The following is a 20,912-nucleotide window of genomic DNA, read 5'->3' as shown; positions in this document are numbered from 1 at the left end:
AAAGGCAAACAATCTAGTTCTGGAACAAGCATGTATTATAGTATTAATTATGAAGGTTACAATGAACATATGCGCTCAGAGTCTTGGTTTCATGGAGACAGCTGAAAAGATTCTGAGGTGGAAAGCCAAAATGTTATCTAGCTATGGAATTGTGCATGTGAGAATAGATTGAAGGAATGTGGATTTCAAATTTGAGTAACAGATGGAGGAAAGGCAATATAACAAATGGAAGTTTGTAAGGGGATTGATCTTACAGAATAGGGTCATCCTGGGAAACTGAGTAAGGGTGTGGTTAGAAAAAAATAATAGGTATTTAGGCATTTGTGTGACTAGTAAGAGCCCTCCCTCAATAAGTCTAAGGATGACAATGATAATGTTTGAACACATATTTGTTATATCCAACAAAGATAATGGTAATTAAAGTTATTCAAATTAATGGGATATTAAATCCCACAGTGTTTTAAAACCGAATATAGTAAACTATAAAAGTATCGGCGGTTACTAGCATGAGCTAATGCAAGTAGTCCTAGTAAGTAGTACAATCTCAGGCAACTCGTTGCAAAGGTGGGGAAAGTTCTGATCACTAATCTTGGTATTTTCCATAATGTAAAAACGCATTTCCTAGGAAATGTATACTGTTATTACATTATGGTGGGAGGTCACTACCCACCATTTCAGCCTTTTTTGAGGCTTCATCAGTGAGTAGCTAGACCAAATAGATACCAAAGGGTATAGCGAAAAGAACTTATATACTCTGCTATACGAGTTGTCAAACAGGTGCAACCATTAAGTTACTTAAATATAAAGAGCCAATAGGCTTCATTTCGGTGATATAAACATATCGCCGAAATTTGAATAATGTTTATATCGCCGAAATGGCTATTGGCTCTTTATATTTAAGTAACTTATTGGCTGCACCTGTTTGACAACTCGTATAGCAGAGTATATAAGTTCTTTTCGCTATACCCTTTGGTATCTATTTGGTCTAGCTACCCACTGATGAAGCCTCAAAAAAGGCTGAAACTGGTCTGGGTAGTGACCTCCCACCATAATGTAATAACAGTATACATTTCCTAGGAAATGCGTTTTTACATTATGGAAAATACCAAGATTAGTGATCAGAACTTTCCCCACCTTTGCAATGAGTTGCCTGAGATTGTACTTCATACTAGGACCACTTGCATTAGCTCACACTAGTAACCGCCGATACTTTTATAGTTTACTATATTCGGCATGAAACTCTCCGATTCCAATCTTTGAGTTTTTTATTCGGTTTAAAACAATGTGGGATTTAATATCCCCTTTTGAATAATGTTTATATCGCCGAAATGAAGCCTACTGGCTCTTTATATTTAAGTAATTTAGGTAATTAAAGTTTCATTATCAATATTCAATGCACAGGCTATGTAGAAGAAATGGATGCGATATTTGGATGTGCGGCATGAGTTTGTTGGTAGAAAAGATTTCTATAAGAGGGGAGCCTGCACTTCCCCTCTTCCTGAATGGATCCAACATCAGGAGCCAAACTGTTTTGGCAGTCATTTTTACAAAGCTCCTGTAAGATTGATTTTTTTTTCTTTCTGATTTATTGAGTTTTCATAAATTAACTGGTGTATATTTAGTATGTTATTGTGGCTTTTAGTGGATTTATTATATTTAGTACTACAATGTAGATATTGTTAAATTTAGGTTGTTTTTCAAAAGTGGCACCAAAACACATAAGAATAACACACAAATTAAAGAAGCTGCTGGAGACAGAAAGCTTTGTACAGATAAGCAGAAGCAATGCAGCACTGATGTTGAATATATACATGAGGATAACTTATGAAATATCCCAAAAAAAAGCAAATTATTAGACAATCAATGAGAGAATTTGAAAAAAATTTGTGGTTTTACGGTGTAAAGACAGTAAAGGTCATGCTGTGCCAGGACACAGGGTGTTAATAAATAAATAAATACTTACAGGGAGAAAAATTAGTGAATAAGATGAAATGTATGTACAAAGTGTGAAGTATCTGCATATTATTCATAAATAGTTATAAGAAGATAAATCAGTAAATAAAATGTATTAAACAAGGTTAGTATCTCCAATGTGGCATCTACGTATAAATTTAAAATCAAATGTGTTTGAATAAATTAACTCTTTGTAAAAATTTAGAAACATCATGCAATTTGTCCGAGTCTGATAACATCTGTCTCAGTGTATAGGGCTTGGGCCAGATAAAAAAAAAAAGAAAAAGTCATTCTTCTCTTCTGTGAAGTGCAGGTACTCCACCAAAATGACTAATGGTGAGACGGGTGTTGCATTTCTCACACATAAGTGGATCATCAGCCCTCAGTAAATAAGAATGTATAAGATGGCTGTGACCTATGCAGAGCCAAGCAAAAACAACCTCCTCTCTTATGTTCCAAACATTGACTAGACTGTCAATGCTTCCTGTCAGGAGTTTTGCCATTGGGCAATTAACTTTGAATTTATAAACTATGTGTAGTCAGTACATGGAACTGTAAAACTATGTTGAAAAAAGTATGAGCTGATCTAGCAGTTGCCTCTGCAATGTCATTTACCTTAATTGCAATGTGGCTGGGAATCCAACACAACTGAACATCAAAAGTAAGGATCTTTATTTTGTACAAAAGTTGTATAATGTATATAGTTGTATAGTGTATAATCCATATCCAAGCACTGGATGTGGATTATACACCGGAGATAGCCTGTAAAGAACTTAAAGTGGCTGTATAAATTACATACTTTTAGTAGGAGTTTTCTTATATATGCACGAGTGCATATGATGCTCTGCTATATAATTACTGAAATCGAGTGGGATCTAATTGGAGGTAGTAATGTCAGGAAACAGCAGCAGCACCAACAGAGATCTCTAATCTTAAACCATTAGTGCAGATGGGCAAGAAATCAGAGTGGGTTGCTCTATGTACGTTGAACAGCTGAAGGTAGACAGATGAGGGTATATGAGACTCCTGTCTCATATACCCTCATTTGTCGACAAAGTGACAAAGTGAGTGGTTGCAGGATGGAGTGCAAGCCTGCTATGGGGAATGCTGTTTTGTTTGGTGGTAATGTTGTCAACATTTGTGCCAATAGCTTCAACAGCCTCTTTAACACACATATCAAAAGGATGAATGGCAATTTGACATGTGTGATACTGAGTCTCTCAATGTAGAGAAAAGACACTAGTCCATGTAGGATGATCAGGAAGAGACTTTATTTTTAGGGTATAATTAACAGGCAAATGTTTTCGTCTGAGTGAGAGAGAGAGGGGGGTTCATTTGATCCAACATAAAGAGTTTGAACGGATGATGATGTGCAAAAAGCACCAGTTGCTATTTGGATACCCTGATGATGTATAGGGTCCAACCACTGAAGCATGCACTCCTTTGTAGAACTGTAAACCTGGGATCCATAATCATGCTTTGAATGTACAAGTGTATGATAAATGCAGAGCAAGGAACATCGATTAGTACCTCATCCTGTAGAGCAGCGCTTCCCAAACTTTTGGATGTAAAGGCCTCCCTTGGAAAAATTAAAATATTTCATGGTTCCCCATCAAAAAAAAAAAAAAAAAAAATCGTAATCAGACATATTATTATTATAATATTTATTGTATTTATATTCAATACAAAACATACACAGCGAATATTGGGTAATGAATTGGGTATATGAAAAATCAAATGCAAATATTACATTTTTAGCATCTTACATACACATTTGACATGGCACACTTAGTCTTAAAACATTTTAAATTTGTTTTCATTATTTCACGCCCCCCCTCAACAAAACTAACAGCTCCCAAGGGGAATGCGGCCCACAGTTAGGGAAGCGCTGCTGTAGAGGATGGAGAGTGGAAGATATTCAATGCTTTTTTTTTTTTTACATTTTTCCCAAAGATGACAAATGTGTATACAGAATGTAGCTTTCTCTCGAAGATGAGTCCCAAAAACTTGGCCTCTGGTGCTATTGGCATAATACAGTAGTTCTTCCCATTTTTAAATCAGGATCAGGATGGAGAGTTTTTCCAGCAGAAGTGTAGAAAAAGTGTAGTTTTTTCTGCAGAAAACCTGAGCGCATGATCAATTCCATCCCAGTAAATTGCAAAGTCATTGACATAAAAATGATTGCTTACTATAGAAGGAAGTTGTTCAGTAATTGAGCTTACTTTAATACTGAAGAGACCACACTTAAGACAGAGCCTTGATCTTCCTCTTCTTGACGATATGGTTGAGATAATGTGCTTTCCACTTGAACTTGGAAGACTTGGCTGGATAGAGAGTTGTTAATAAAAACAGGAAGGTGTCCCTTCAGACCAAGGTTAAACAGGTCTTTTAATACACCATATCTCCACGCAGTGTCATAAGCTTTTTCCATGTCGAAGGACACTGTAACCACATGTTCTCGTTTCAGGAAAGTATCTTATATTATATGAACCAAATGATCCAAGGTTGATCGTTGTATACAAAAGCTGCATTGTGTGTTGGAAAGAGTTGTTGCTTTCTAAGTCTTTACTATTTTTTCCTAAATTTAAAGAACAGCTAGTCAGAGCAACTGGATGAGTCAGAGCAACTGATGACTTGTGTTGGATTCTTGCCTGGTTTTGGGATAGCAATGACTATTGGCTTATGCCAAGAGTCTGAAAAACCATTCCTCTGTAAATATTCTGTTGTATAGTAAAAGAAGGAGATCCAGATCCATAGAAGATGATGGGAGATGTTTCTTTATTATGAGATGATGATGAAGTGTAAACAATGTGTCATCAGCACCTACTGTGCTGGGGTGAGACAGGAAAAGGACTATTTTGAGTCCCTTCTTAACAAATGGCTAATTATACGGCTGAATACAAAAGCTTATTTGCTGTTTCTCTTATTGCTCTTTCAATATTAAAAAAAAAAAATCAGGAGCATATGAAACTATTGCCGAGATTCTGGCAATGTTTTCTTCTAAAGTGCCTGCAATAGCTTTGGGATCAGTAACAATACAGCCATTATGTTTCAAGGTAAACAATGTGTTCTGTATCTACCTTTCATCTTCTGGATTTTATACCATACAATTTTTGCACTAGTTGTTTGATTAATCAATGATCTAATTAGGATCCAGGATTGTTTCTGACTCATGTCTCACATAACGTGCTTTGAACCAAGCATATTTAAATGTGCTTAGTCCAAAGTAGGGTATCTACGAAATATACCGCTTGTGCTATCTTGATCTTTTTTGGCTTCTTGGCACTCTGGGGTCCACCAAGGCTTTGGATAGAGTAGAAATCGGGATGATGTTTTTGGAATTGCTACAGCTGCTGCATGGAGAATACAATTGGTTGCATACTTCACTGCTTTACTGATAGGTGTTTGGCTGAGTACTTCAGTATTAAATTTTACAAGATAGAAAAATGTATTCCAGTTAGCCTGGTCCATTTTCCACATGGACATCTGTGTAGGATATGGTTCCTGTGAAGACATAGTGCTAATAATGGGGAAAATGATCACTTCTGTACGTTTTCTTCGACATCCCATTCGAGAAGTGGCAAAATAGCAGGGAAGCAGATTGCAAGATCAATTGCAGAATAAGAGCGGGTAGGCACATGGAAGAAAGTATTTACTCTGTTGTTTTGAGAGGTCATGGCTGTCAAGCATTCACTCAATGACATCGTCTATTTGTGTTGTCACAGCCTACAGAATGTTATGTTCATTAAAGTCACTCATTAGGAATATGAACTGAGGCAGTTCCAATATGAGATTATCCAGTTCTATTTCACTTAATTCAGAACCCAGTGGTAAATAAATTTGAACGTACTGTGATAAGAAACCCCACAGATAGGAGAACTGCTGCTGCTTTGAGAGCAGTATTAAACTGGACATGATTGAAAGAAGTATGCCTGCCCACGAGAATAGCTACTCCACCAAGTTCTGTCCTTACATACAGGAGTGATTGATATTCCTGAAGATAGGGATCCTCACTGGGTTTTAAATATGTTTCCTGCAGACAGAAACAAAAAAGGTTGTGTTTTTGCAGTAGGTGCTTGATATCATTGATATTCTGGTGAAATCCATTACTGTTCCATTGTAAAAATTTTCCGATTGTTTAGGCTTTATAGACTTGTCTGATTTCTGAGAGGTTGAGGAAGAGACGGACACCGGTTGTCCATATTTCTCATTAGATTTTGGGAAGTATGGACAACCAATGTCCATCTCTTCCTCTGTAAAAAAAAATACCTAATACATCATTGGCTTTGTCAGGATCACTGGGTAAGTTCAAGTTACTTTCAGTGGATATTGAAGTATCCATTTTTTTTTTTTGTGGGCGAGTCTGGTGGTTTGTCTTTAAGTGATAACCTTTGCCATAATTTTTTTCACCAGTAGGTTCTCTTCAAATGAAACCATTTTTGGAGTTGTTTCTGGAGTGAGACCGTTCATTGTGTGACTGATGCACTCAATAGAGAAACAGTCACAATTGTAAAGTTCAGGTATAGTGAAATTATCCAATGGTGGAATACGCATACAAGTTTGAGATGTTAACATTTTCTTAATTGCTACCTTCTCAGCATAAGGGGATATCTCAGAGCAGGTGTGTGGCGGTGATTTTTCCAAATAATAAATTTTGTTCTGTTTTTATCTTTTGAATTTCTTTTTCATCTTTCCACTTCTGACAGGCACAGGAGTATGCTGGATGATCTCTCTGACAGTTTACACATTTAGCTTTCTTTGCAGAGCAAGACTGGTCATCATGCTCTTTACTACCGCATTGGGCACAACAGCTACTTTGGGCATGTTCACATTCTGGCATTTGAAGTATCTTAGTGGATTAGGGATGTACAGTCTAACAGGACAATTGAGATACTCTGCTTTTATACAGATATTGGAGGCTTAGGAGTATCAAAAGTAAGGATGATGTTTCTGGTTGGAACTAGGTGACCATCCATATGGATCAGAATGCGTCTCATACCTGACATCCCCCGATCTTTCAGCTCTGAACACATCTCCTCATCAGGAACATCAAGGAGATCCCATTCTGAGATCACTCTTTGACAGGAATTAAGTGTTTTATGAGGTGTAACTGTTACTGGTATTCCACCCATTGATGTTGTTCTGAGTAGATTTCTGGAATGATGTTGACATGTTTCTACAAGGACATCACAACAATATAGTTTGTTAACTGTTTTGGGAGAACCTGCCAGTCCTTCTGAATCCTTTTGAATAAAGACGGGTCACATTTTTTCAATTGGTTTTTCACCTGTTGCATGGGTAATTAGAAAAACTGGTACTTTTATACTGGTATCACGTCTTTTGTTTCCTTCTGTTATTGAAAGGTATATCACTTGGCTGGAATTTTGTTAGGACCCTAAAACAACCGAGAATGAATTAATGTTCGAGCGGTTTTTTTTTTTTTTTTTTTTTTGGTTTTTTTTGTTCAGTGCCACAGCTTCCCTTCCATGTGCCTAACCACAGGGCCATACAACACCCACTCACCAGCAAGCAATGATTGCACTTGGGAGTAGAACGCAGGGCTATCCTGGAAACCATACAAGCACCACAGCAACCTTGGACCCTGTCCTCAGACCATGGGGAAGGAGACTTACTGCAGTACACTTGATCCTGTCTGTGCAATCCAGGACTGTCTCAGTGTACAAGTATTTCCCCTTTCCGGATGACTGTGGGTTGCACCGCACAGCAGCAGAAAGGCGTTGGGATCCTAGGGATGGTAGTATGGAATACAGAGTGTAAAAAAGACTTTGCTCTACTTCTCCTGAGAGAAGTAGAGCAAAGAATACATGAAGAAAAGCAAAGGAAAAGAAGAAGGAAAGTGCCAGTATCACTACTGGGAGGTCCCCTTCATAACAAACAGGTATCTCACATGGAGGCGGCAGTGGTAGGAAAACACTGAAGTAGGTAACAATGAATAATTATACTAATAGTAAATCAGTTAGAATTTAAGAAACAAAAGTGATATGGTATGGTTCAATCAGGAAATTTGCATTTGCTGAAGGAGTCACTACTTCAAGCTTTCTGGGAGCAAAAATTAAAGAAATAAAAAATGTAAGAGAAGCAAAAAAAAGGGAAAAAAAAATTAAATAAAGGAGATGGTAGTTTTTGTTGGAACTAATGATATGTTGGAAGAAGTGAGAGAGTAAAAATTGTTAGTTTATTACCTAGATATGATAGAAGAGTTAAAGACTATGATAGCAAATGATTCAATGATCAGGCTGTGTTTCGATGATAAAGGATTTGTATAAGAGGAACAATCTGCACTTGAATGCATTTGGCATTGGGAAGGAACCTGGAGAAATTATTAGAGTGCATCTGTGGATGATAAAGAGAAAAAGTTGCCCAACTGGGCAAAGCAGACTAGATGTAAGCATATGAAAAAAGCTAGGAGGTAACCCATTATGTCTATATACCAGGGGTGGCCAACTATGCATCCTTTTGGAGCCAAAATAATTCTGGTAAGACTTAGAAGAACCTTTGACAGATGCAATGGTATGAGAATAAGTGAGTGTGCGCATGGAGGTTGTAACGAGCTTGTAAGAACTGCTTTGACTAATTACACACCTAATTTTAAGGAACTTACTAAGAAAAATGGATAAAAGGAAAGCCTCTACTAGTAACTAAATAAGTAACTAAAATTATTATGTTTTGACTTTAAAATTATTCTAATTGTTCTTCATTTAACGTGTTTCGAATTAAACTTTTTATTGCAGTAATTTTTATTAACCCTGTTTCTCTTTTTTTTAAATTTTTTTTTATTTTGTTTCTCTTTTTTTGTTGTCTCTTCTCTTTTTGTTTCCTGGTAGATTGTGAAGGGCTGCGTGATGCATGGACATGAGCTCGCGAGCCACGTTGTGACCATCCCTGCTATACACAAATGCCAGGAACATCAGAAACATGGGAGTAGAGTTCATTGCCTTGGTGAAACCTGGCTTTCAGAGACAGATATAATAACTGGAATCAAGTGTAAAGTATTTTTAAGGACAGAACAGACAGAAGTAGAGGGGAGGTACTACTAATGATATCAGATGATTTGTGATCCGTTAGAATTGAAATTTATGAAAGCAATAATAGTGTCCCACATAGCATTGACTGAGGAAATCTGGTATAAAATAGATGCTAACATGATAAAACATATAGTGGGGTGTTGCTAAGGACCTGGTGGTTCAGCTGCTGGGGGATGATGAAACACATCGCCAATTTACTAAGCATGTAATCATTATGGGTGACTTAAATTATGGTAAACTGATCCTTCATTCTTATCATGAAAAATCTCATGATAAGAATGAAGGAGAATTTACTGAGCTGTTGCAAGACAACTTTTCCAATCAACATGTGAAAGAATGAACTCAAGGTCAAAGAGTGTTAAATTTCATCACAGCATCAGAAGGAGGTCTCAGTTAAGAATGTGACTGTTTTGCCACCATTTGGTGACAGTGATCATGCTGTATTGTCCTGAGAAGTAGGTTTTCCATATAGTGAGAAATAAACCCACCAACACAGGAAGATTTCTTAATGTGGCCTCACACCACCACCCTTCGCAAAAAATAGGTATAATAAAAACCCTAAGGGACAGAGCGTATAAAATTTCCAGCACAGAAAAACAAAGAATTAGAATATCTGACACAGATCTTTCAAAAGAATGGTTATGAAACCAAGACTATCAAAAAAAATCCTCCACACACTTCCTACAAGCATCTCTCAGAAACAAGATTTCAAAAACACTATCACGCTTCCATATATCAAAAATGTTACAGACAAGATGGCTAAATTACTTAACAAATATAACATCAAAGTAGCCTTTCTGCCGCTGGAAAAAATTCAGAGATTTCTACATCTCCCGAAACCTCCTCATTATCCTTTAAAAAAACCAGGTGATTACAAAATTTATTTTCTTGTGGCATCTGCTACGTAGGACAGACAAGAAGATCTGGGGAAATTCGCATGAACGAACACCAAAAGGATGTACAAAACAGAAGAGAACAAAAATCAGGTCTAGCTTTCCATACCACTTTCACCAGCAACAATGTACTATGGCAGAATACAAACATGTCATACATAGAAAAAAACTGTTACATAAGGAAATTTAAAGAAGCTGCAAACATGAACACAATGCAATAAAAATCAAGGATTAATTCTCCACCAAGTTTGGTCAGCTTTAATAAAAAATATACCCCAGTCAGACCTCAGACATTATGAACGTGAACAACAGAACGTGGCATCATCCAACATTGTTTAAACCCAGCACTACTTTGAATCTGCATTCTGATTTTTAATTTTATGAATAGTCAGACGGCTACAACTGTATAGTATGAACTGTTAATCTCTTTTTTGTTGTTTTAACTTTCAGTTACCTTTTATCCCTGAAGATGCAAGTCAAACGACTTACGAAACTTGTCAGGTCTTTTATTAATTCATTGTGTTTTATATAGCTTATTAAAAAAAAAAAAAGTGGTCCAATTACCGGAATATACCATGTGAACTTCTAAACTACAGAAACCTCCACTTACAAAGATTGTCCTGCCTATCTCTGAATCATCAGCTCAAGGATAATGAGTATTGTATGGAATAATCAAGGATGTTATTGATATATAGCACTTACAGAATGAATTAAATAACCTGGAACAGTGGACAAATGATAATGGATATCAATTCAATGTTAACCTCCCTACCAGCCAATGTAGATGAAATAGCACACCAAATTGCACTTCTTATCATGTTATTCAATGGGTTTTAGAGCTTCTATCCAGATTTATCTGGACATCTATAGATGTCGTGGCCGGTTGGGGGGTTAACGAGTATAAAGTTATGCACTTTAGCATGATGAAATTTCAATGGCATATACTGGTAAGATTATGTGACAAAAAAAAGTGATGAAGCTAGAATATTTGGAGTTATGGTGGATAAGAAACTGGAGTTCAAAGGTTACATTGAAAATACAGCTCAGATGATAATGCAGTCAATTTTGAAACTAACACTGATATGTAAGGATAAGGAAGTAATTTTGTTTATTTACAAGGCCTTGATACTACTGCACAGATTTAGTCTCCTGGGTTAGAGGGAATAAAGAAGCTGTAGATCATGAGGACAGATGAGAGTATGTGGACTGCAGATATCGGTAAATAAGAAAGAGAGGTGATATGATAGAGATCTATAAATGATATTTCACCTAAGTCACTGAGGCAGCATTATCAGGATATAATTACATAACCTTCACATGCAAAGCACAAAGGGACAAAAGCATCAAACTCATGTTGAGACTCTGATATCTTATTATCTGTGCTCTCTAAGAGCAATCATGGATGAATGATTATATTGCTGCTTCTGCTAAAGAACTGTTCCCCAGATCTCTGTGAGGCATACCAGGTTGTTTGGTACAACCAAACTTGTCGAGGTTTGGGATATTTTGTATGGCACTGGGAGTTTCCCAAAACAGCCTCATTTTTGAAGCTACTCTTTAAGGTGGTGGTGGCTTTTGTCTATTTTCCTACAAAGTACATGATCTGACCCCCACCCCCAATTAGTTCATTAATAAGTAATAATCATGTTCCTCTCCTGTTATGAATGTTGATCTGGTAGCTAGACATCATAGTATGATAGCAGTACATAATAAATTTACTCATATGAGTTAAGACAGGCAAAGCTAATTTAAACAATACATAACTTATATTTTTTAAATGTTTCCGTAAATTTTTCTGATGTGTCTTGAATATAGGGAATTAATATTGCTCTGCAATCTTTTTTTCTATTTGTAAGATGTAGGTTACCTTAGGGTTTATTTTATCTTTTAATATTTGAACACTTATAGGCAAAACCAAAGTGTGTACCATATTATTTACACCCTCTGTCCAAAAAGAAACTGAACTTTTGATAGAAAATAAACACAGGCCAATTATAATTATTCAAATCATTTATTTCAATCAACATACTCTCCCTCAGCTTCGATACAGCGTTTGGCATGGTCAATTAATTCATTAAACGAATTTTTTTATATTGGTTTTTGGGATACTGTTAAGGGTCGTGGTTACTGCCGCTTGAACATTTTCAATGGTGTCATATCGCTTTCCTTTCATCAGCAAATGAAGTTGGGGAAGAGAAAGAAGTCACAGGGTGCTAAATCAGGTGAATAAGGCGAGTGATCCAACACACAAACCTGGTTTTTGCCAAAAACTGTCTCACAATGTTCAAACGATGAGATGGTGCATTATCATGCAAAAGTGACCAGATGCCTGCATCACGATATTCATGCCGTTCGTGAGACATTCTCACTATCAATCACTTCAGAACTTCGAGATAAAACTCACCACTGACTGTTTGGCCAGGCGGAATGAATTCTTTGTGGATAATGCTCTTGGAATCGTAGAAACAAATCATCATTGTCTTTACTTTTGACTTCTCCAAGCGACTTTTTTTCGGATGCCCCTCTTCTGGTGGTCTCCACTCAGCACTCTGTTTTGGGCTCATATTCAAAACACTAGGTTTCATCACCAGTAACAATCGTTTCAAGGAAGCTTGAGTCCTTACGAGGTTTTAATGAAGTCTTTGCAGTGTTCAATTCGATACATTTTTTGGTCGTCGGTCAACTTGTGGGGAACAAATCGCGAATTCAATTTACAAAGGTCCAAACTCTCGGTCAAAATGTTGTGCACAGTTGATTTTGGAATCCCCAATTCATCTTCAATCAACATCATGGACGATTTGGGTTTTCTTTGACGAAATCATGCACTTTTTTTGGATGTTAACCTCACTCAGTCCAGTTTTTGGACGGCCTCTGGTTTTTCGTCGTCCTCAGACATCTCATGACCACTTTGAAATCGCTTAAACCACTCGTAACTTGAGTACGGGATAAGCAATCATCACCGTATGCCTTTTGAAGCATTTGATGCATTTCGGTAAAACTTTTACCAAGTTTAACACAAAAGTTAATCGCAGCTCTGTTTGAAACTCATTTTCCGACTGTTCGTCAAAACACACTGTCACTCTTGGTAACTTGAGTACGGGATAAGCAATCATCACTGTATGCTTTTTGAAGCATTTGATGCATTTCGGTAAAACTTTTACCAAGTTTAACACAAAAGTTAATCGCAGCTCTGTTTGAAACTCATTTTCCGACCGTTCGTCAAAACACACTGTCACTTTTGGTACTCGGCTTCTAATGAACAAATGTCATAAACAGTTGACACAACACTAATGAAGGTTGCCACTTTCGACAACAAAAACAACAGGTGGTGCCACTAGTTTCTTCTATTTTTGAAAAGAAAAGTTTGGTTGCTTTTTGGACAGAGGGTGTAGTTCATTTTGAAATACTGTTAGAACAAATAGCTCTGGTTCTGTAAACCAGTTTGTTTATTATATATATTTTACAGCATCATATTATTATGAGGGATAATAGTCTGAGTTAAATATATGTCAGTATGTATTTTTCTGTATTCAGTGAATGAATGTGTCATCAGTTTTTCTTTCTTTCTTCTTGTTTTGCTAATTCTGTGGTGAATGAAAGTGCGATGGCCACATGACATGTGGTCATTCAAACAGCCTCTTGTAAATTTTTCCCACTTGAAGTAAATTCTTCATATGCTTACATGGCCTAGACATAGAAAACTCTGTCTTAACACTTAAATAACCAAAATCCAAAAATTAACATGAGCTTTTAGCCACTCTGTTCACAAAACAAACTGATGGCACATTAGATATTCTCTACATCAACGAAATCTGTACAAACCAATAGATAAAGTATCTATTGGTATGTACATGTGTATAAGTAATAGTAATATTATGAACCAGATTAAGGAATTAAGAAAAAGTAACATATTAATAATGGTGACTTTTAACATGATATACATTGACTAGGAGAATGAGAGAGCTAGTAATACAGTAAATTTCTGAAGCAACTTTAGCGCAAACTTGTAAAGAATATTCTAATTCCTTGACTAAGTTATCATCTGTAATGATAACCAGAGTCAAGAACTCCTAGAGGGAGACCATACATATTCCACACTCGCCAATCTCGAATTTCATAATAACATCACAAAGATTAATGACAGACAATATTAATTACTTAGAATCATGTAATATAACAATCCTGTCATTTGTCCTTTGGAGGAGAATTAAGATCGCAGGAAAGGAACGTTAATTAAAAAGCATCCAGGATGAAATTTCAAAAAATGTTAACTGATGATATGTTAAGAGAATTAAAAAAGTATTAACTTGAAGATATTGTTTAATGGAACCAATGCCTAAATGGATAATGCTAAGAATCATCTTGCATAATCTAATGTTTCGGTTTATCTGCAGGATAAAACTTTATAATAAACCTGGGGTCAGGTGAATGAATAATTAAATTTTTAAAGAAATGTATCAATCTGATAGATCCATTATAAGTAAGACAGATAAAAGCAACAAATGGCATTAATTATTAATGCTAAAGCAAAATTTGAACTACAGCTAGCAAGGAATACTAAGGTTAATTCTAAAAGATTTTAAATGTTAAAAAAAAAAAAGAAAAAAAAAGGTAAGGATAATAGAAACAAGTTATGCAAAACAGGTCATCTGGAACAAGACTGGATGACCCATCTATGACAGCAACAGAGATTACTAAATACTCTGCAAGTATTTAGTATATATGACACTAGTCAGTAAGAAGAGAAAATACTATTTGAAGGACAAGATTTACTAATGATGAAATACAGGAGAAAGAAATTTTGGATATCATAAATGATGTGGCAATTAATAAGACTGGAAGTAAGAATGATATATCCTCCTTGGTAGTAACAACAGATGTCAATGTTAATTAATCTTTTGATCATCTTCAATTAATCACTGAGAATAAGAAAAGCTCCTGATTGGAAGTTGGTGAGAATTATTTCAATTCATAAGAGTGGTTCATCACATAATGTGAAAAATTATTGAAAGTGAATCTTCTTAGTGTTATGAACAAAGTAATGGAAAAATTAAGAATTCAGGATATTCTTGACAGGGATCCTTCTTGAGCATGGCACAGTGTGGTTCATCAATGGAAGACTGGTGGTTTATGATAAAGTCAGAAGACAAATGGACAAAGGTAATGGCTATTTACTTGTGATTCACTTAATACTAACTCATAGTCAATAGATACTGTTATAGAAATACAATTTTATTAATACAGACCAGTAATTTTACAATAAACATTTATTAAAACCTACCAGTTTCGCCAGCAAACTGTCTGGCTTTTTCAAGGCATTATGGATATATGAAAGTTAGTAAATGCAAATTAAAAGGAACATAAAAAACGTTGTAAACCAAACTAGTATCTATGGTTACACGTTTCGCGTGACAGAGATGGCTTATTGTTCTTATTCATTATCACGCATGCGTGTTTGTTGTAGACTTGTAATGTGATTACTGGCTAGCTGTAGTTCAGATTGATTGAGAGAGGATCAAGTTTTTCCACGAACTGTTTAGAATTACACCCTGATTTCTGTTGAGGTTTCCGCCAGTTATTAGTACTATTGTGGCTTCCTTAAATACACGATGCCTGTAGTCATCATTGAGATATGGCATGGAGCTGTTTTGCCAATCTATCGTGTGGTTAGACGTGCAGAAATGATGTGCTAAGCCGGAAGAGATGCTTCTGTTGTGGTTTACATCACCAACATGTTCTTTTTGTCTAATTTCTAAACTTCGTGAAGTTTGTCCGATGTAGGCAAGACCACAGGAGCAGGGAATGTAATATACTCCTGGATATTTGTAGAACGGAACTTTATCTTTTGGAGATCCTAAAACTTGTCTGATGTTGGTGGTTGGTTTGAAGACCACTCTGATGTTGTGGGCTCTTAGTATTCTTGCTATTTGATAAGAAATTGACTTGATGAAAGGTATCACTACAGTAGAAACGTGCTGATGGTGGAATTCTTCTTGTCTGGGGTTGCCATTGTATAGATATTTTTTGATGATGTTTTGAGGATATCCATTTTGTGATAATGTGTTGGCAATTGGTGAGAGTTCATTCTGTGTATCCTCCTCTTCTGATATAAACTTTTTGGCTCTATGTTTCAACATGTGGATAATACTCAGTTTGTGTGACTTGTGATGGTTTGAAGTATAGTGAAGATATCTTCCAGTATCTGTGGGCTTTCTGTAAATGGATAATTTGACACTGTTAGGTTGTTTTTTTATCAAAATATCTAAAAAATGCAGTTGGTTGTTGTTTTCTACTTCCAGAGTGAATTTTATCTTGCTATGTATTGAGTTGATTTTATCCACAAACGATTTAAGGTTGTCTAAGCTGTCTTGCCATATGATGAATATATCATCCACATATCTCCACCATGTAGATGGTCTCGGAGAGATTGCAGAGAGAATTTCTTTTTCAAGTTTTTCCATGAAAAGGTCTGCACAAGATGGTGATAGTGGGCTTCCCATTGCTAGGCCTTCTAATTGTTGGTATATGGTGTTGTTAACCTTGAAGAAATTAGATTGAAGGCAGTGTCTAAACATCTGTGTGATGTCTAGAGGAAAGAGGTCTTGGATGATGTTTATTACCTCTTCTACTGGAACATTGGTGAAAAGGGATACAACATCTAGGCTGGCTAGCATGTCAGTTGGTGCAATCTTAATGGCTTGGAGTTTATTTACAAAATGCTGACTATTCTTGATATAGGATTCTGTTAATCTTATTTTATTATTTAATAAGTTTGCAAGATGCTTTGCCAAAAGGTAGGTTGGTGATGATCTTCCATCAACTATGGGACGGAGAGGTATATCCTGTTTGTGTATTTTAGGTGTTCCATATAGTCTTGGGGTGATAGGATGTGAGGATTTTAGTGTTCTCTTCACTTCTTCTGGCCAATTGTTACAATTTCTCATTAGATGGTTTGTTTCATTATGATTTTTAATTATGGGGTCTCTGTCTAGGATTTTATAAGTTGAGGTGTCTGATAGTAATACGTTTAACTTATCATAATAATCTTTAGAGTTGAGGATAACTGTAGAATTTCCTTTATCAGCTTTTGTAATAATGATATCTTTATTTTTCTTCAAGTTGAGAATTGCCTTTCTATCATAAGGAGACGTGTTGAGAACAGGTTCTTTTGCTTTGGCTAGGATTATTGTACTTTTGAATCTAATAGTGTCGGCAACGTTTTTTGTTAGTGGATATAGGCCTTTTTCAATTCTACACATAAAATCCATTTTAGGAATGTTTTTGGGTGTAATCGCGAAATTAAAACCTTTTTTTAAGAATATCAGATTCATTTCTTGTGAGGCTATGATTTGACAAACTGAAAATCACTTTGTCATCCGGGAGGTTGTTTTGTGTCCGATATTTTTTCTTGTAAAGTTCGTTGAATTTCCTAATTTGTTTATCCTTATAAAGTTTGAAAGTTTTTTCATACCTTTCGTTGTATCATTTGGTCTAGTTGATTCCATATGGTGTATTCTACGTTGTTGGAAATTTCATCAAAGAACTTGCGGCAATTACTATCACTTTTATTAAGTTCGTATCTCGTGTGTTGGATCCTTTCTCTAACAAGCGCTAATGAAGTGTGGAGATAAATTTTTTTAGCTGATATAGAGTTGATATGACCTCTGATGAAATTTCCAACAACGTAGAATACACCATATGGAATCAACTACACCAAATGATACAATGCAGGTATGAAAAAACTTTATCAAATAGCAAGAATACTAAGAGCCCACAACATCAGAGTGGTCTTCAAACCAACCACCAACATCAGACAAGTTTTAGGATCTCCAAAAGATAAAGTTCCGTTCTACAAATATCCAGGAGTATATTACATTCCCTGCTCCTGTGGTCTTGCCTACATCGGACAAACTTCACGAAGTTTAGAAATTAGACAAAAAGAACATGTTGGTGATGTAAACCACAACAGAAGCATCTCTTCCGGCTTAGCACATCATTTCTGCACGTCTAACCACACGATAGATTGGCAAAACAGCTCCATGCCATATCTCAATGATGACTACAGGCATCGTGTATTTAAGGAAGCCACAATAGTACTAATAACTGGCGGAAACCTCAACAGAAATCAGGGTGTAATTCTAAACAGTTCGTGGAAAAACTTGATCCTCTCTCAATCAATCTGAACTACAGCTAGCCAGTAATCACATTACAAGTCTACAACAAACACGCATGCGTGATAATGAATAAGAACAATAAGCCATCTCTGTCACGCGAAACGTGTAACCATAGATACTAGTTTGGTTTACAACGTTTTTTATGTTCCTTTTAATTTGCATTTACTAACTTTCATATATCCGTAATGCCTTGAAAAAGCCAGATAGTTTGCTGGCGAAACTGGTAGGTTTTAATAAATGTTTATTGTCAAATACTGGTCTGTATTAATAAAATTGTATTTCTATTATAAAAACGACCAAAAATGTATACTTTAGATACTGTTATGTCAAAAAGCTATACTGTGCATCAATTGATGTAAAATAATTCCCTGAATTTTTGTTACGCTGGATAGAGTTACGTTGAATTTCCTAACAAAATTGTTGTAGTCAGTATAGGATATTCCTGTTTGTTACCCAAGTACTTGAAGACTAATCAGGACCCCCCCCCCCACCAGCAGATTGGCTTTGGCCTACATAACGCATGCTGAATGAACATAGATTTTAAAAACACTCAGTTCAAGAAGATAATGGAGAGTATTTAGAGGATGTAAAAATCAAAATCTAGCATAGAGGAGAAAAGTCCATATAAAAGATTCCTAATATTCCAGATAGAATTTAAAAACCAAGTCTTTCCAACCTAGGAGTAGCCACAGTATTCAACACAAAATATGAGGCTAATCTTCTTGAATGGCAGTCAATCTCAAGTAGAGTAATGTGGGCAAATATGAGAATGGGAAACTGGACAATGAGACTTATTTGTGCCTCTGGTCCCACAGAAGGTTCTACTAAGGTAGAAGTGGAGGAATTTTTTGACGCTTTAGAAAAAGCAACTGACACAATGAAAAAGGAAAAGTTGGTCCTTGTTGGGGATCTAAATAGCAGAGTAGGAAATGATTGTGAGACATACAAAAATATTTTGGGAAAATTTGGAGAAAAGAGCAAAGCTAATAATAATGGCAAATATCTGTTGGATTTCTGCTCAGGACATGGACTGGTTATTACTAACACCATGTTCCAACATAAAAATGCGCACAAATTCACATGGAGAGAAGAGGCAAGGAATAAGAAAAGTCTCATTGACTATGTTATTGTTGATAATGATGTTTTCTCCCTGGTGCAGGACACCAGAGTGTACAGAGGATTTGAAATTGGAAGTGATCACTATTTAGTTTCGAGCAGGATAAAATTGAATTTCATATTGAAAAGAATGAAAGTTGAGCAGCTCTCAGATGTGAACTATAGACTAAAATACAGAAAGATTATTGAAAAGAAAATGAAAGAGTTTGAGAACAGGAATCAAACCTTGGAGATTCAGTGGCAGACTCAGAAGAAAACATTCATTGATTCTGCCAGAGAGGCATGTGGTGAGGTTGTCTGCAAGGATAAAAAAATCAGAACTCCCTGGTGGACACAGGAAGTTAAAGAGGCAGTGAAGGAAAAGAAGAAAGCATATCAAAAGTTCCTGGCAAATAAGTCAGCTTTTACTCTTACAGAATACAGAGACAAATGTAAGAAAGCTAAACAGTGTGTAAAACTAGCTAAACAAAAGTCATGGGAGGACTTTGGTAAGAATATAGAAAATAAATATCAAGAAGGTGGCAAAATATTCTGGAGGTTGTTGAAGAAGCTTAGGAATGGAGGAAAGAGTGCTGTAAAAGGAGTTAGAGATGATAAAGGTGACATGAAAACAGGAGAAAAAGATATCCTTGAAGTATGGAGTAATTACTTTGAAAAACTGCTAAATGAAACAAGCAGTGATGACAGCACAGTGATAAAAAACATTGACCAGCCATGCAGTCAGGAATACATATCCATACTTGAAGTAGAAAAAGCCATCAAAGGCTTGAAATGTGGAAAGGCAGCAGGAGTAGATGATATTCGACCAGAAATGCTGAAGTATGGATTGATACGGTACAAAGTGCCTTAGAAGATAGAAATATACGATCTGATAATGTTGGAGTCTTGACAAGTAACAGACTGATTTGGAGGAAAATTGTAGATAGGAAGTTAGTAATGATATAATTTTTTCATGTAGTACTGTCATATCCTGTACACATCCTGAGGGTACATGGCAGGAATTTGATGATGTCTTTCCAACCTTTGATTGGAAAGACTTGATTTTTTTAACGTGAAAGATAAAAAGCATATCATTCTTCTAATTGCATTATGGTAGCACTATAGGATTCAAAGGTTCCCTCTTTCAAAAACAGAGAGAGAATATTATAAAAGTCAAGATAGTCGACTCATCATTAGGATTCAAATTCACGTCTTTTCAACTAGAGATCTTTTGGATGTGTTATGCTACAGACAAACCAAAAGATCAGGATACAAAGATTAAGTCTGCTGCATAAATAGCAGATGTAATCTGTATGATTACATGTTTCTACAAACCATCAAATCATTAAGAAAAAAAAAAAATAAATCACAGGCTTCTGCTGGAAACAGAAACACAGAAATTACCACAATTTACATGATTTTGAAAAATCATTTAAATTGTGGTGATATACATTTTGTTAAATTTCTGTGGAAATTTAACAAAATGTATGATATTGTCATTTAAAAGTAATAATGAATAGTACATTTACCTCGCACATAGCAAATGACCATACAAGTACCATCAGAGTCCTACAGAATAAATGCAATTCTGAAAAAAAGTTCACAAATATTTCATTATAACAAAATATTCCTTACCGAAAAGTACATTATAGTGAGAGATGCTTTGTTTAAATAACTACTGCGAAAGCACTATATTTCAGAGAAATGTAAATTGCACGCATCTTTAAGTATGAGCCCTCTTTTGGTTGTGA

The 20,912-nt window shown here is 35.8% G+C and overlaps 1 protein-coding gene across 1 annotated transcript in view; it reads right to left on the bottom strand.

Moving 5' to 3' along the window:
* LOC150103898 (flotillin-1-like) overlaps positions 1 to 20,912 on the bottom strand; it is a 217,181-nt gene that overhangs the window by 5,815 nt on the left and 190,454 nt on the right. The gene's annotated exons all lie outside the window — the stretch shown is intronic.

Source organism: Typopeltis vanoorti, chromosome 8 (assembly GCF_054136105.1).
Source record: "Typopeltis vanoorti isolate ZY-2024b chromosome 8, IOZ_Tvanoo_1.0, whole genome shotgun sequence".
Classification (NCBI taxonomy): domain Eukaryota; kingdom Metazoa; phylum Arthropoda; class Arachnida; order Uropygi; family Thelyphonidae; genus Typopeltis; species Typopeltis vanoorti.
Note: the sequence above shows the minus strand (reverse complement) of the source record. Positions and strands in the feature narration are given on the sequence as shown.